At 39.8% G+C, this 12,386-nt stretch overlaps 1 non-coding gene across 1 annotated transcript; it reads right to left on the reverse strand.

Moving 5' to 3' along the window:
• Window positions 1-1,754: 1,754 nt before the first annotated feature.
• On the reverse strand, window positions 1,755-1,834 carry LOC150022748 (small nucleolar RNA SNORD55/SNORD39). Its single transcript, XR_016513632.1, has one exon. It is a non-coding gene; the product is annotated as a small nucleolar RNA SNORD55/SNORD39 (small nucleolar RNA).
• Between the last annotated feature and the right edge of the window lie 10,552 nt (window positions 1,835-12,386).

A 12,386-nucleotide genomic window follows, 5' to 3' on the forward strand; every position in this document is an offset into this window, starting at 1 on the left:
TCTTCCAGTGCCCATACCATATCCCCATTGATTTAAAACAGCATGTCTGATGGTCAAAATGTTCACCTAGGACAAAGCTGGATGGCTTACATTACCTCAGGGGAAGTCTGTCATTCATGCTGTAATCTCTAGTAGCTATTCTTCAGCAGTACTGAAAACAAACAAACAAAAAAACCCAAGTCATTAGCTACATGCCAGGTCCCAAGGGCTCTATTGATTTGTTCTAATAAGGAGACCACATATGGAGCAGGAACTTTAATTGGTGTCATTCCCCGATTAAACTTACAATTACTAATGGGCTCTGAATGGGCAATCCATCTTATCCACTGGTCAAGCTGGAAAGTTAAATGTAGACATGGATGTGATTCCCACGCATGCAGATTTCAAGGTTTGTATTATGGCGCTTCTTTCAGCACCTAGATCATAATAATATTTCCCCGACTGAAAATGTGAAAATGATTATTTTTGCTTCTATGTTTGACGTACTTTTCAATCTTACATAAAAGTTGTAAGAAGAGCACAAAAATCCTCTGATGCCCTTCACCCAGTATCATTTTATTATTTCTTCTCTTCTCCATTATCCCTTTCTCCTTATGGTTTTCTCTCTCTTACTATTACTTATTGCTTAACCATTTAAAAGGGAATTGCATACCTGACACCTCTACATCCCTAGATACTACAGTGTACATTTTCTTAAAATATAAAATTTTGTTAAATATCCATGAAAAAAATATCAAAATCAAGAAATGAACATGAATGAGACATCATCTAATTTCACAGACATCACCAGATGTTGCCACTTCTACAATCAAGTCCTTTATAGTAAAAACAAACAGATAACAATAGAACAGATCAGTTGCTTCATAGACTGTGATTTGTGTGTGTTTGATGGTTCCTTATGGTTAGATTCAAGTTATGCTCTGTTGGCAGGAGTACAATAGAAACAAGATTGCCTCTTTAGTGCCTAACATCAGGAGGTACATGCTGTTGATTAGTCCAATTATAGGCAATGTTAATTTTTTAGAACAATAAACACCTTTATTACATGAGCTAAGGCAGGAGGGAGGAGGATTTATTTGCCTTTCTAGACCTTGATTGTCCTCAGCTACAACCCCAGCTCCTTGCCTTCCAGCACACGGCCATCTGCATGGCCACATTGGCCTGGTCTTGAAGAGAGGCATGCAAGAAGCTTGCCCTGCTGGACATGTTTCTTTAGAAGATTCATGATCTCAGTATTGCTTTTTCTTTCATATTTCCTCAGAATTTCTTTGATTGATTTTTTGTTTAAAGTTTCTCCTCCTCAGGAGTCAGCTTGGCCCCTGCCTTGGGGCCCAGGGCAGTACCTCCTGGGACTCTACCACTGTTGACGCGGTGTGCGGTCCACGAGCATGATACAGTTCTCTGCTAGGGTCTTGGTGTGGACCAGTTCATCGTCGGATGCCTATAGACAATGTCACTAATCCTTGTTTGGCTCGTACAACCCTGGGAGTCCCAGGAGAAGCTGCAGCTTCCAGCCTCAAAGCCCGGTACTTATTGCTGATACCCTTGCAATGATGAGGGTCGGTCTTGGTGTTGGAAACAGGGTATCTCGGCTCATATTTTTGCTTTGTAGGTAGGGTTTTCTCTTGCCTCAGTCTTGCGGTGCTCATGCCAGCTGTTCTGAGATGTCTGTATGGAGGCGTTGGGGACAGAATTTTGAGCCCCTTGGGTTCAGGACTTGCCCTTCCAGCTCCAGAACCCCACGTCGGGTGGGCAGCACACTTGGGTCTTCAAGGTTGACTTCCCCGCTGAGCACTCAGGAGTTTAGAGCAGCCCTAAGGAGTCATGATAGGCATGTGGCCCAGCCCACACCCTTTCCCAGCACAGCTACATTGGTGTCCCTCTCAGACCCATCAGTGGCCCAATGGCGATGTTAATTTTGACTATTTGGTCCTAACATATGATCTATCCTGGACAATGTTGCATGTGCGCTTGGGATGAATGTATGTTCTGTTGCTGTTGGACAAAATGTCTTGTAAATGTCTGTTAAGTCCATCCACTCTAACATGCATTTTAATTCCTGTTTCCTTATTGATTTTGTCTGGATGATCTACTCATTTTGAATGTGGGATATTGAATCCCCTACTATTACTGCAACATTGTCAATTTCTCCCTTCAGGTTGGCTAATGTTTGCTTTATATATTTAGGTGCTCCTCTGTTGGCTGCATAAATATTTACAAATGCTATATCCTCTTGCTGGATTGACTTCTTAATCATTTTATAATGACTTCCTTTATTTCTTTTTACAGTCTTTGGCTTAAAGTTTATTTTGTCTGACGTAAGGATAGCTACCTCTGCTCTCTTTTAGAATATCTTTTTATATCCATTTACTCTTAGTCTCTGTGTGTCTTTTAATTTATTGTAAGCATATGTTCTTTTCCATTATTGAGGACATTATATGTTTCTTAAAATACTTGTCTGCTAATTCTTAAATCTGAGTCATCTCAAGTTTGGTCTTCATTGATTCTTTGTCTCTGGACAATGAATCTATTTTCATAGTTCCTCATATGTCAGGTAATTCTGGGCATCGTTACTGTTATGTTACGAAGATTCTGGTTGTTATATTTTGTTGATGAGTGATGGTTTTTTGGGTTTGTTTGTTTGTTTGCTTGAGCAGATATCTGACTTGGTTAGACTTCAACTGCAAATTCATTCCAGAAGTTAGCTCTGACCTCAGATAAAATGTTTTTTAGTTAAGCTTTTTTGAGCCTACTTCAACTATGCATGGTACATATATAAATCACCCAGAGATGGGGACAGATATGGAACAAATATTCCCTCTCTGGCTCGTTCTTTCTTGGAAATATCTCTCCTTCTCCAACGCCTATGTTTTCCCCATTCTGCATTTGCTGGTTTCATTAGCCAAAGAGACTGTAATTTTTCCACCAGTGCCCCTAGCAAGTGCACCTCCCCTAAACTTACAAAAGAAAAGCACAGAGAACTCACACTATACAGCTTTCCCTCTTGCTTCCAAGCACGGACTCCATAAAATCTCCTGCTTCTGTTCTCTCTCCAGCAGCCATCCTTTGCGTTTTTTTCAGAGTTTATAGCTGTTGTCCACAGAAGAGTTCAATCTGCCGAGCTTTCTAAGTTATTATTGGAAATACAAATTATACTTTTAAACACTACTTTGGTTCCATTATTCTTTTTTTTAAAAATCTTCTTTAGAAATCCAATTACACGTATTATTTTTCTTTGCTTGTCTTTCTTTTTCACCACTTTCTTTCTGATCCTCCCTGTTTTTTTAAATCTAATTTTTATTATTATCTTTGTTTGCTTGTTTTTCTTAAATGCCCCTCATGCTGTTTTCAATTATATTTATTCTTTCTTAGGGAACTTGTAATTTAATCTTCATTTCTGATATTATCTTTTTAAAGATCCCTGAGTTTAATACACTCTAATTTATTCAGAGAATGTTCATCTGTTGAACTACTTGGGTTTTAATTTTCTGGGTTTTTTCAAAGTACTTAGATAGATAGATAGATAGATAGACAGACGGACAGATGGACTGGCTGTTTTTGCCTCTGCATTCTATGGACAGGGCTGGTGCTTGGGTGCTTTGTGAGGTTCCAGGTTCAAAAGCATATCTTCAGTCATTGCAGCAAAGAACGACTTCCTTACCAACTGGGAGGAGGGAGATAAAGGAGAGAAAAGCCAAGAGAGGTTCTGTGTACCTTTTTATCTTTAGTTTTAAGCTTGAAAGTTACTAAACTTTCTCCTTTTGCTTAATTTTCTCTTTTCTCTTCAGTTTCCAAAAGTCGCCCATCCATTCCCTCTAACCTTCTTTTTCACTTAAAACATTGTCCCCAAGAGTGACTCCATAGCAGTTTTAACCTCCTCCTATTGGCTTTGCTCCGGAACAAAAATCCAAGTGTTTTTGTATTGTGTGGACTTCCTTTTAGGTAATGTTATTTTTACATCAATTTTAGGCATGCCATAAAATCCCATATACTCTCTTTAGTGCAATTTTTCTGAAACTATCTTTGTATTACTCCAATTATGTGGCAGGAACAGTGAGTAACAGCTCGGTAGGACTTGGTGCTTACTTTTCTACTGAGAAGTAATTTAAAGTTTGGATTTTCTATGTTTCCTAATTATGCTGGAAGTATGGGTTTTATGTATTTTTGTTTGTTTGTTTGTTTACTTGTTTGAGAAGTTAGGAGAGGTAGATCTCTATGCCTACCGCTGCCTCCACTACATAAAATTTTATGTTTACTATATTGCTAAGAAATGAGAGCCTTTATTACAAATACGGTCCTTACTCTGTGAATCAGAAAATGAGTATGAGAACTCATTGTTGCTGAATATTTGTGTATCAGCATTTAGCAACTAGGAAAATAACTTGAGGATGAGCTCTGAGGTAGACCTACCGGGAGGCAGACGCTTGTCAAATTTCTGTATATCACTTGATCCTTTAACCTCCAGATTTAACTGAGGTTTCTTTATGGGTTTCTCTAAGGCTGTGATACACAACCCCAAACCTCTAAGCGTTATCTTGTTAAATGGCTGCAAGTCTTTTTAAGAAAGATGGATTCAGATGCACACCCGCATGTTGATGTTGGGCGGTTGGGTCTCCTTTACAGCTCCCTCCGCATCCTCTTTACTAAAGCTTTGGAGCTGACTCCTAGCTGGGAGTTAGATAAGGAGCTACATCTGCCTATAAAGTAGATCTCAATTCTTTTTGCTTATATTTTGTTTGAGTTAAACAAATCAAATAGCAGCTCAGTGCGTTGCCCTTGATGTCAGTCCCTGCGATTCAATGATCAGAAAGTCATCATCAAAGCTCACTCTGAGTGAGGACATTGAGTCCATTTCCCATGATGCTTCTAGTGAGGAGATGCCCTTTACTGTGTCTGGCAGCCTATACACCTTTACAGCATTGAAATCAGAGAGCCTGTCTCAATTCCTAAGTTTAAAACTGTGCACCATTCTGAGTAGCGAGATGGAACAACACACTGTCCCACTCCATCCTGCCCTGCCTGTGAATCGTCCCTTTGACCAGTGTCTCCACTCTGTACCTGCCCCTGCCACTAGGAACCTAGTTGCCTAATTTATCAGATCAACTGTCAAGGGAGAGCAAGTGCTTGTCTTCAAGTCAACCTTAATGCACCTAAGAATGGCCCCAAAGCGCAAGGGTAGCCATCATGGCAACTCCGATAGGCTGAAGAGAAGCCATAACGTGCTTCCGTTACATAAAAAGGTGTGCACATATAGAAAGGTTCAGTGCTATCTGCTGTTTCAGGCATCCACGCATCCCCCCCTCCATGGAAAAGGTGGGGCTACCACACCACCAAGATATTATTCAGGAAGGCTAGTGCTTCCCTCACAAATGACAGTTTAAGGCCGGCGGAAGAAGGGCAACTCTCCTCTGCCTTCCTAGAGACTGTAGATGGAGAGCGAGTGGTGAATGGATGGTACACCATAAATTCCCTCCATCACGTGTCCCTGTTTGCTATGCAGGACAATGTATCACCTCTCAAGTTACATTCAGAACCTCCTCTGCTGTTCCAGCATATTGAATCCAGAATCTCTTCTGCCTTCCAGAGTTTAAAATAAAGGAGTCCGATCTACATTTATATTTTTTCCTCTTTGTTCTCGCGTCCTTGGAACCCATTCCCACACATACTGCTCAGAATGTTTTTGTGATACAAATTGATGAAGAACTGTCATTTTCTTGGTGTGTGAGACTTCTTCAGACCCGCAGGAACATGCAATCTGACCGTAACTACAATTTGATACAAAATAACAGGTGAGAGAGGAATTGGGGAAACTGATGTCCTTTTGCAAAATAGGGAAAGGAAGCGTGGTGTCTTTAAGCCAAGCTGGAACAGTCTCTTTAGACAAGGAAAGTGAATTTGGTGCAGGTGGCAAGGCAGGCATAGCTGATTTGTGACACTTGGGAAGGTCCTGTTCTTTCAAACGTTACCATGTGAACAACCATTTCTGTTCTCAGGCGCCCATGCTTTCTCAGTGTTCTGAGAGATTTGGAAACATTGTATATTTAACTAATGTTGTAATGTGCCAAAGCATAGAATCCTTTCCCTTTTTGCTGTTCAGCTCATGACCTCAGCCCTCAGCACTGCAGGTATAAAATGTATAAAATATTATTTTAGCAGTTATATAAAGGTTTTTGATTTTTAGTTTGTGTCTGAAGACAAAAAATATAAGGAGTTGAGCTTATTATTCTTTTCTTAAAGATTTTACTTATTTATTTTTAGAGAGAGGGGAAAGGAAGGAGAGAGGGAGAGAAACATCACTGTATGGTTGCATCTTGTGCACCCCCAACTGGGGACCTGGCCCACAACACAGGCATGTGCCCTGACTGGGAATCGAACCCACGACCCTTTGGTTCACAGGCCGGCACTCAATCCACTGAGCCACACCAGCCAGGGCAAGCTTATTATTCTTTTTAAAGTTATCCAGGACTATTAAATGTGAACACACCACACTGCATTCTTTGAATAATGCATGTTCTTCACACTACTCCAGAGCAGTTGCCACTTCATGGCCTTCAGTGGGGACTCCATTCTAGGTCAAATAGACAACTTAACAAATCATGTTGCAACTATATGTCATAAGTTGCCAGTGTCCTATTGTTTAAAATACGGAAAGATATTAGATTTCCATTGCCTTCAGCTCTGTGCAGGCCAGATACCAATCCGAGATCTCCCCAAACTCTATAAAGAAGCACAACTCACTCCCTTAATAGCCTCTGTATTGTATAGCAAGGCACCTTGTTATGAAAACAAAACAGAAATAAACACCAATTTAAGCAGAAAACACTTTATTTGAAAAGATGTAGAGGAACCCATATGGGCTCAATTTCTTCATTGTCCTCAATTCTCCACCCTTCTCTGAATACGTAGCCTTAGACTTTGCAGGATCCACTTCCTGTGACTTTACTGTTCCTTCCACAAGAGAGGGCATATATTTTCCTGCCCTATTGATACTGGACATAACCATGTGACTCGTTTTGGCCAATGACCTGTTAGCAGATGCTTGCAGTGTGTTTTGCTCAGTTGAGCCTGCTGTTGCACACCCTTGCCTCTCACCATCAGACACAAGTGCCTTCAAGAGCTGCTGGTTCGGCGGAGATGAGGGAAATGTGGAAAACAGTTGGACGTAAACACAGCTTCAATCCCTGCCCCATTAAGTCCAGCCTTGAACAGCCAATCTCCTAACCATCTGCATTTATAGGAATTCGAAACAAATGTTTATGTTAAATGCCATTGAGAGGTTTTTTGGGGGGGAGGAGGGTAGAGAGTTGTCATGCAGAATTATTGTGGACGTAGCCTGATAGATATATCATAGGGTCATTAGAATGACTAGAAAATCAAGCTTGAGCATCAAAGAGCCAAAGAAAGCTAGGAATGGCCAAGACTCCACTACAGAAATAGTCTGTTGAAGATGCTACTATTGATGCCATTATCACTGGAGCCTGGCTACTGTCCCACCATATTCCATAATCCCCAGGCACATGCTAAGAACTGCCTATACCGTCATTCCTATCACAGTCCCAGAAAATAACCTTTAGTGACCCGTGTTCTCATTCACCACTTCACTCAAGTACATTCGAAACCCAAGCTGGAGCATTTAATCAGCCAACCAAGGTCATGTCTCCACTTCAAAGCCAAGAAATATCTGCCTCCCTGTGGCTTATCCCAACTTTGTGATTCCTGCCAAATATAAAAGCCATTTAAATTCTGGGTAGCCAAAACAGGGCAGATATTCACTACCTGTCTTTTTGCCTCAAGGGAAATGGAAATGCAATGGAACCCACAGTTCCATTCTCAGTCCAGACTATATCTAAATACAAAAGCAACAGTGATAGCTAAGATGCATTAACTATGTGTCAAACACTGTGTTAAAAGCATGATACACACTTCTATTATGGATAACAGATCTCTCTATAGAAATGAGAAAAAAAAGAGGGTTAAGCAGGTTAAGTAACCCACTTGAGTTCACATAGCTCACAGTTGTGGTAGAGCCCAGACCTCCACCAGGCTGGTCAGACGACCCCTGTGGTGCACTGTTTCACAAGTGTTAGAGAATCACTTTCAGGAAACAATGAACTCTCTAGTTTTTTTAAGACTAAGAGATTTAGTGACTCCATATGCATCATCAATGTCCTACCCTAAGTCTTAATTCACAGCTAATTATTCAATTTTAACTGCCTTGGTGCAGTAGTCTAAGCCAAGATTTTTGTTGTTGTTGTTCTGTTCACAGAGGAATTGGGAAATAACTAATTTTTCCCAAATATCTGAAAACTATTATTAAGCTTCCTAGGTGCTTCTCTTACACAAATTCTCCCAATGTTTCTCTGTCTTTAAATGAAATATGCTATTTCTTCATTTTATTTCCTTTAGTTAACCTTGGAAGAGTTAGGGTTTTAATGTTTTTGTAGAGAGAGAAATAAATCTCCATTTTACCCAAGCCTTGACTACCCATGGAAGTTTCTTGAAGTTGGTACGTGTGAGTGTGAGAGACACCCTGTATTGCTGCTAATGCTGTTGTTAGTAGTCTCTGAGAAGCCTTCCCATTAGTTAAAAATGTCTTCTCTTTTGATACCTTGACACTCTACGGAGGAAAAGGAGTCATGATAGAGAGGAGGGTGGACTAGCGAACCACAGCCACGTGGCTAAAATGCTCACATGGCCGTTAACTAGCCTCATATCATTGGCGATGCACTCAAATTACATGAGCATTTACTGCATTGTTTCCCTAATGGGATAAGAAAGAAGTAACGCTGCGTATGCCTCAGAGCCCACTGCAAAGTGGGTGCTCAGCAGTAACAACTATCATTAGTGTCGCTGGTGCTTTGGTGTCGTTATAGCTGCTGCTATTGTAATGGTGATGAAAATAGCTAAGGAAGGTGCAGACATGCTCCCTGGAGCCCAGTCCTCAGGATATCTTTCCCGGAACAATGAACAACAATCATATTGAAAATAAGAATATATAAATGTTTTCTCAAGCAGTTAAGATTCTACTGAAGGATAATAGTCATATCTGAATTTTAAGACTCATGGTCCTATGAAATTATTCTTGGGGAAACTTTAGGAATTAAATATTAATGTGAGCATTATTTGAATTATCCATGCTGTAGTTCTCATGTTACCATTAAATAGCTAAGTAGGTTAAAACCACTGGTAACCTACCTGGAATCTAGTAAAAGCCAGGTCCAGGGTTAAAAAAATTCTCATCATATCTTCCTACTCACCTCACCTCTGTAATCTTTTCTGCTCTTAAAGTGGAAGCTCTATTTTAAAGGATTCCTAGTAATGTAATCACTGAAGTATGGCCCATATGAGTTAGAAATGAGTTTATAATGCTTGGGCAAGAACATCTAGGAAGAAACCAGTGAGGAGACATTCCCACGTGTTGGCCAGAACTAATTTCACATGCATTATTTTCATTTTCTTTAACACTTGAAGCGTGAAAAATATGGTGGCCTCAGGACCTGAAGTCAATATATTTTCAACAAGTCTATAAATTATCTTTCAGACAACCCATCAAATTAAATAATGGAATTACTAAGTAAATAAGGAGCCAGATGAGTCAAAATGTTTTATAGTTGAGGGAACATCATGTCACATCATGGAAATATAGAAAGTCAACTTTATGTAAGGTTGGGATTTCTCCTTTTTAAGTTATTACCTTACACTCTGACTGCCAAGTCTCAAAGAGGCAAGAAATTAATGATGTCAGTTTGAACTGAGGAATGGTTTCCTTTGAATTTTATAAGCCCTCATCAGCTGCACAGCAGGAAGTGAGATAGTTTGTATTCAAAGAGACAGGCAGGATACCAAGTAGACAGAATGCCATGTTGTAGGCAGGGAGAAAAATTACCAGGACCTGGTTATACTCACAAAGGTTACCAGGTGACTTGATCCATTTTAGAAGTAGGATAAACATCTGTAATGGTATAAAAAGCAAAGTGTATAGGTACTATAAGTAATGTCACTAAGTAATACTAAAGTGTTTGGGTAGGATAGGGATAAGAACAAAAAGAAGATTTTATTATTGAATGCTAAATAAGCTAATTAGCTGAAGAACTTCAAAAGGGTCTAGGTAAGCCATACCCCAAAAATAACCAAAGAGAAAGTTATTTAAATAAAGGAAATTGTTTTAGGCCTGAATAACACTTTTACTTTTATTATATATTACTATATATTTTCTATTCCTATGTTTTTAAACAATTTTATTTATTTATTTATTTGTTTGTTTGTTTATTTATTTATTTATTTTTAGAGAGAGGGGAAAGGAGAAAGAGAGAAAGAGAAACATCACTGTGTGGTTGCCTCTCACTTGCGCCCCAAACTGGGGACCTGATATGCAACTTAGTCATGTGCCCTGACTGGGAATCGAACCAGTGACACTTGGATCACAGGCCAACACTATTCCTATTTTTAATATAAAGGGATATGCAGTAATAAAGATGCTCTCAGATCCCATTGTTTATTTTCTTCTGTAATATGAGTAACAGAGCTGAACTGCACAGCAAACAAAATTTAGTTATTTTTTCCCTCCAATACACATTCTATTAGGCATCTGGAAAACATTTGAGGTCATGCTTCATGATCTTCAGATGAAAGAATTGATATGAATAAGAAATGATAGTGTTCCTCCAAGGAATGAAAAGATTTGAAAACGAGTTTTTATCTTCTTTCCTAGATGCACTTTCCAGTCCCTATTGAAGGCCAAGCAAATGGGCTCAGGACCGAACAACAGAGCACACACATACGTGAGGTGGGCTTGGGCTCACGCAATCAGTCAATCACACTTAACCAAATACTTCAAAAGAGTGTTCCTGAGGCTCCCCTGACTCGTGGCATTCTACTCCCAGATCTTTGGTTCCACCTTTCAGGAGGCCATTTGGGTACTTCTATTACCACCTAGAATTATAGGACCAGATGTCAATGAATTAACCACCCATTCTACTACGACCAGACCAGTCAAGCGCTCCATTGCACACGGAGCAAGAGGAGGACGGGGTGAGACTGCCCACACCTGTACATCATGGGACTATTTCCTGTACACCCACTAATGGAGAGTTGTCAACTGCCTCTTGTCCATGGATAAGTTACATTGATTCGAATGGTCAAAACTGCTCCTTTATTTTTGGCTAACTTCTATTTGAAAGTTAGCAAATGCTTCAATTTTCTTTTCACCTTAAAATATTGTTCTAGAGATTTCAGAAAATGAAGTGTCGTCTTCTACCCCATTTTAGTTCTATTCTCGTTTATATTACTGCTTTTCTCTTCATTTTTTAACCATGTAATAATGTTAGCCAGACTGAGGGAATCCAGCCAATTATAAATTCAAATCTTTTTTGCATTTTTTAAAACAATTGAAATTCCAAAGCTTCAGAGTCATGTCCATTTAAAATGACTTTCAGTGTAAAAGCTTTTTTTGATTAACTCAAATAAGAACATTACAGTGTAGAATGCTTTTGACTAAACTATATCCAAATATTGATCAACACCTCATTGTAGATAGAATGTACTGGAATGCATTGCAGACAATTGCATCAGCAATGTGATGACACACGACTGAACCACTTGGCAGAAGAGGAGTACCAAGAACAGAATAACCTGACAATTGACTAGTCACATTGAGCGAAAATCTGTGGAGAAAACTGTGATGATATCACGCATTGCAGAGGGACATGTTTTTTAAAAATCACTGCACAAAATATACTAAATCGACTAAATACTATTCTGAGGTCAGTAGCATTCACTGGGCTCTCAGAGGAGTCCATCGAACAAAACTGGTTAAGAATTCATGCTTTAAATCAGAGACAGTGGTGTGTCCTATGCTTTTCTTTGGGAATATAATGGAAGGGCTGGTGAGGGCAAGGATACACTGGAGTGGAGCCAGCATCATGGACACGTGACCAGTGCTGTGGCACATGACCCCATGCTCAAAGGGGGACCTTGTGCTTGGAGTTCACGTCCTGCTGTCACCACCTCGAAATCCTTAATAATTTTATCTTTCCATTTTGCTTTTGTAAATAAAATCCATTGGGAGAATGGAGTATGCACCCAGTTCTTGGAGTCTTGACTCCTGCTGGCTCATTTTCTACCCTCTTTGCCCCCCTGTCTCCCTGAGATGGGGTTTGTGTCCATTCCTTCCCCGCACCCCGCCCTGCTTTTTGAACAACGGGTATCACATGTTTAAATAAGTGTTTTATTGTAGAATCGTTTTCTATCTGAAAGAGAACACTGTGAAGATGATACAGAGAGGTTTCGTATACATAACCGCCAAGTAATGAGTGGTATCCGTGGGATTAGGTAAGATACATAATATTGTATCAAGTGTATGAGGTCGCCAGGCTCACAGTCACAGA

Source organism: Furipterus horrens, unplaced genomic scaffold (assembly GCF_987537825.1).
Source record: "Furipterus horrens unplaced genomic scaffold, mFurHor1.1.pri manual_scaffold_1, whole genome shotgun sequence".
Classification (NCBI taxonomy): domain Eukaryota; kingdom Metazoa; phylum Chordata; class Mammalia; order Chiroptera; family Furipteridae; genus Furipterus; species Furipterus horrens.